This window comes from Lepidothrix coronata, unplaced genomic scaffold, assembly GCF_001604755.1.
Source record: "Lepidothrix coronata isolate B3197 unplaced genomic scaffold, Lepidothrix_coronata-1.0 Scaffold117, whole genome shotgun sequence".
Taxonomy (NCBI): Eukaryota; Metazoa; Chordata; class Aves; order Passeriformes; family Pipridae; genus Lepidothrix; species Lepidothrix coronata.
In genome coordinates, this window is record NW_016690297.1 from 2902293 (window position 1) to 2908292 (window position 6000).

Consider the following 6000-nt stretch of genomic DNA (forward strand, 5'->3'; position numbering starts at 1 on the left):
AATAAATGACATATCTCTCCCTCCCTTCACAGACACACATATCCACATAAATGGGTCAGAAGATGGTGTAAGCATGTGGATTTTATGGAGGAAAATAAGGGGTTGGAGAAGAATATGTACCTTTTAAATAAACATGGTTGGAGCTGTGTTTTTCTCCTCTCTCTTCCAGGTCCACTCCTTCCTCACTCACCCAGCTGTTGCTCTAGTTTTGAAACCAGATTAGCATCTGTGACCACTGCAAGTCTTTTATTTGTGACTCTGTGGGCGTTAGTGGTGAGAGGGAATGGCTGTTTAGTACTGAAAAAAAAAATAGTCTGTCTATACAAGCAATTGTTTCTGTTTTCCTGAAAACTAACCTTCAGAAGGCATTAACATGATGGAAATTTTCAGCTCTTAGAAAAAAACTACATTTTTATGACAGTGAATTTAAGATTTGGTTTTTGTTTTGGTTTTTTTGAGCTTTTTTTCAGAATCAAACATGAAACATGGTAGAGTCCTTAAAGTAAACAAGATTGATTATGAAAGACTGTTCTTTTTCATTTGGAAAGGAGGGACTTTATCTGAATTCAGAATCAAATGCATTTTCAATAATTTGAAAAAAAACTTCCCAAAACAGAACTGCTGTTCTTCACATTCCTCCCAGAAGTTTCCCTCCACCTGTTTACCCTTTCCCAACCAGATTTAAGAGATCAGCTCTTTCTTTGGTCATCTCTCTCCTCTATGCACACCATCACTCTCCTGTAATGCTGCTAATCCCTGGAGCACCTGCGTTGCTGAATGAATCATATTTTAACAAAGCAGTAGATGCTTCTGGATACTTTATGGGATTCCATTGAAGGAAATATTTTTTTTTTAATACAAAAGACCTTTGACTTATATGTTAATTGCAACAGAAGTTAAAAGGAAATTAATATTAAATTCACCTCTAAAGTGAAATCTTTATAATCCACATCAGACAAACCATTTACAAACATTTTATTCTTGATTTGTTATCTGAAGCAGCAAGTAGTGAGAGTGATAGGTGAAGCTACAACTGCAATTAACACTAGAAAGGAGACTTGAATTTGAGATGTTCAAAAGCAACTAAAAGCATAAAAAACCACACATAAGGATATTTGTATAACTTTTTCACTTGGAATAATAATTCTTAGCTCAATGTAGAGGTTTTGACAAGTGGATTTCAAAGTGTTTTTCTTTTTACAGGATGGAGATGTTTCCTGTGGATGTATACAATAAATTAATTAGGCTGCAAATAGGGAAATGTTATATTGTATGAGATTTTAAATCCATTCAGATCAGCATCCTGCAGTTACTTCAGTATAAGACATAACCTAAGAGGAAATCCCCCTGTCTGCCAGATCAAAGGGGGGAAAGTTTGTTAAGATTGTGTATGCATGTGCTAATGTGTGTGTATTAAACTTTGGAGCAGGAACAAAACCTAGAAACCCTCATATTTCCAAGGGAAAGGAAATTCCTTTTTGTTTTTCTTCTCCATTTTCTGCCTAGGGAGGAAGAATTCAGTTCAATTTTCAAATAAAATATGAATCCAACTATTTGGCTCTTGAGAACTCCTTTCTTTGCATGCCCTTTTCATGAACCAGGGAAGCTGGAAGCCCTGAGACTGTGGCCTGGGCTTCCAGGCCTGTTGGGGTTCAAGGATGATAAAGCTACAAAAGTGCTGGGTGTCTGGGCCAAGAAAGACTTTCACCACAACATCTTAGATTCAGAGGCCCTAAGCTGAGTTCTCAAGCAGCTCTTTAATGATCTGACAGGGTGCCAGGCACATTTTGGAGAGCACCTGTCTTATGCTTTTGAAACGTTGCTTCATCAGATACCTTCTGTGTATGAATGTGTAGGACTTCATTTTGCTGGCCTGCAGATAAGAACAGGGTTTAACTCAGCTGGATTCCTAGACATTGGCTTTTCCTCACCAACAAAACTCTTGCCCTTCACTCCCTTATCTTCTTTATGAAGGTTTCTTGCATTAGAATACGGAGAGTATGCAAAATAACCCTTTAAGTGACTTGCTGTGTGACAGAGAGAGCACCGATGCCTGGTGTGCTGGTATTAACAGTGACTTATTTCAAACTGAGCTCCCATCATAACTGAAGCATGCTAATCTGTTCATTGCCAGTCAAGCTGGGATGGTAGGTGTTCTTAGACAAAATGTTTAGGAGGAATCGTTGACTCATGGCAATCTTTAGTCATTCTCTGAAATGATACTATTAATGTGTATGGGCTCAGCAGAGCACTTGTTTCTCCATTCTATTATCTTGTTTTTACATTCAGTAACATCTTCCTTGGCATAGGGGGAGGATAATAGATTCATGTTTGAGCAGTTTATTTGATATTGCATTTCTTGAAATCACCAAAACCTGTCATTTTCTAGTGTTGCAAGATTTGCTGTGGAAGATTAAATCTGGTTTCCTTTTGATAGCAATGGCAGGTTTTTGGTGCTACAGATGAAGATTTAAGACTGGTCTGTAGGTGGTCTATCCTACACATGAGATTACTTTGATCTTCTCTTACATGAATAGAAAAGGCAATGGCAGTCCTAAAGCTTGCATCTACTCCGTTTTCAACGTTGTGAGGTTACTTGGAGCCAAGGAGAACATCATCTCATTGCCGCATAATACAAAACATCCAAAAGCATTTTCCAGGAAACAGACACAGAGAATGCCCACGACACCTATAGGCCTCTAAATCCAAGTTAAACAGTTCTGTATGAGAATCAACTACATTAATGTTATTGTGATTAATATTATTTACAATGGCACCATCGGTAATTTCACAAGAGACAGTTGCATCTAATCTCAGTTGTGTGGGGAAGAACACAAAATTTTTTTTATGGAATCATAATGGGAGATAAAATATCTTAAATTCCAGCACTATGTAAGAAGGAAACTCTACACTGCACTACGCTCTGCTCTAAGTTTTTTGGCAACTCTTTAATCAAGAATTTCCAGTGGCTGTTTTCAGCATACAGCAGCTCAGACATTTTGTTTTAGCAGTAAAAGAGTGCTGTGGTTGGTACTTCTGCCTGTTGATCCCAAGTGTTACTCCAATACAGCTCACATCACAAAATATGAGAGATGCCTCTGAAGTGAAAGCCCAGTGTTTTTGATTTCTTTAAGATTTTGCATATGATATTTTCTTTGAATTCAAGTTGTGATTACAACCCCATTGCATAACTCTCTCTACAAATGTATAGTAAAAAAATATTTCTGGTTCCAATGGATTTGCAGCTCAGGATGGAATGTAGCACTTAGATATAGTGAAGAATCATCCGGAATTAGAGATAACAAGAGAAGCACGTGTGGGATCAGTCATGACCACTGTGGTGAACAATGGCCTTTACATAATGGTTGGCTTCTTCCGAGACTCCTGAAGAAATTATGGCAGGGAAATATTTAAATATTTAGGGGGAAATACAGTAGCTTTCATCATTTTTACAGAAGCTGACAGAATCTTAGCACGAGCCTGGAAAAGTGATGAAGCTTTAGTGTCACAGATTCAGAACAGAAAACAAAGGTCTTCTCAGGATTTGAACTGAGAGTTGTCCAAAACCAGTAAATGTACTTCTGATTATTCAGCTTCTATATTTTGGCCATCTAAATTCAGAAAGTCCTCGCAAACAACCTGGTGGACCATTTTAACTGTGTGTTTTTAGATCATTGACTTTTTTAACTGCAGTAGCACTGCATTATTTACACTTTAAAATACCTACCAGAGCTAAAAGCCTGTATGACAGAATAAATGCTGTACTTATTAAGCACCAGGACAAACAGTAGCAAGCCATAGTTGAAGGGCACAACTGGATTTAAAAACAATATTGTCTAATTCAAGATATTGTCAAGAAAAACAAAGAAAAGAACAGAAGATGCAATTCACTAGGGGCAAGTGCAAAGTACTGTATATGAGCAGAAATAATCAGTTACACTAGCACATGATGGGGAACAGCTGCTTAAATAGCAGTTCTGCAAGAAATGATCTGGGGGCTATTGAAATTGAGCCAACAGTGTCATGTTGTTGCAGGAAAAACAAACATTGTGGTGCATAAGCAGAAAGGTAGTCCTTTAAGGCTTGTGGAACAGCTTTTTCCACTCTGTTCAATACTGGTAAGGTCGCAGCTGAGTACAAGTGAGTGTCAGAGACTCTCCAGGGAATGGGCACAGGCCACACTGCCCTGGTGGGGTTGTGCAGCCCCATCCCAGGTCATCAGACAGTTCTGTGGGGACAGAGATTGGGCTGATGCTGGGACATCAGCCTGCGGAGCTGGGGACTGTCATCCTATGGCATTGCTGGGGTGGGCTGAGATGGAGTCCTGGGCCATGGGCAGGGGTTAGGAGGGCCCTGGGAGAAGTGCATCAGGACCAGTAAAGAGCTGTTGATGTCCTCACTGGCTGGGCACCAATTTTGAGAAGTGCATATCAAGAAATACTGGACCTTCCGGAAACAGCTAAAAAAAGCATGGTCTGAGATGCAGAGGATGTATCCATCAGGAAAGTTTGAAAGGAGCACTTATTTGGTTGTGTTCAGGCACTGCCTTCAAATGTCATCTCCTAAAAACCTTAAGGAACAGCATTATAAGAATAGTAAAGGAAGTAAAACAACACAAAACAAGTATTAGTGTTTTATAACTGTACAGGATATTGCTATTTAGGTATTTCTCTCTGACCGGTACTTATTTCACTACACAAAGAAGGCATTCAAACTGAGTTAGTGATTTTCTGAAGAGCGTGGTGGATATTACTTAGATGTGATGACACTTGTCATCACCATATGTAAACTTTATTTAAAATGTATTCTTGACTCAGTGTTAGTTTAAATTGTACATATAGCACTATGGGAGGAGGACAAGTTAAGAATTTCTTTTTAAAGAAACGTCAGCTTCTAGCAGCTCAATTTTAACAATTTCTGCAGCACAGGGAGGAATTATTTTTTATCCTTGATGGGCTCTTCACTGTTGAAATATAGCTATTCATCTTTCTTTATTTCAATAGCTCGGAGTCCTAGATGCTTGTACATTTGCTCTCATAATGCTTTGTATTTTTGCAGACCTCAGTATTTTGTATGAACTGAACATACAAGGCCACGTTCTCATCTTATTGAGACTCTCTTGACTCAGCAGAGAGGCTGGCAGAAGTGCAACCACTTCTCTCCAGTTCTGTTTGGCAGACCAAACATAGTCACCCATTCCTGTCCGGAAGGAGTCTAAAACCCAGCAGGCAGGATTCAACCTTCAGGGTGCACTGTGTGTCTCGATGTATTTTATTTCTTGCCGTCTACCAGAATGAATGGACCATTCAGTTGGACCTCTCTTTGCTGCCTCTCATTTGCTGTAGTGGTTCCTCAGGAGCAGTAGAACAAAGGCTGCTGGATGGCAGCTGTTGTGAACTCATTTGTTCCCAAGTCAGCTCCACTGACACCAGTTCTGGTCTTCTCAGTATGGAAAGGCTTCCAAGAGTCGTACTTTGCTGTACTCTCCTGAGAAGCACTGTTTTCACCCCAAGAGTCAATCTATTCCACCTTGCCAGCTTGTCTCCCAATTTATATTTGTATAGCCATGGGGTATCATTGTTATGCTGAACTGCAGGTACCTGAAACTATGAAATTCTGACACTTATACAGAGTGGTTACTGCCATTACTGACACTTTATGCTCTGAAACTCATTTACTTGGACACTATGGAATCGTGCCATGCAGGTAGTGCCCATAACCAAACAAAAGGACACTTCAAAGACAGAAGAGCTTTTGCTGCCTTTTCTCAAAATAAGAAACAGAGTCAATTTTCCCACGTATTCTAAAGTGTGAAATCAGCAAATGCCTGTGACTTGTGCATCTGTGTTTCACCCTGGCTCCTCACTACACACTAGCTGAGGACACCCAGGGAATGAACCATTAGGGTAAATCTTAATCTCTATGGCCAGTCTTCGCGAGCGAAGATTTGGGAAAGGTCATTAACCCTTCGAGCCTGCGCAGTGGATTTTTTAGGTGAGA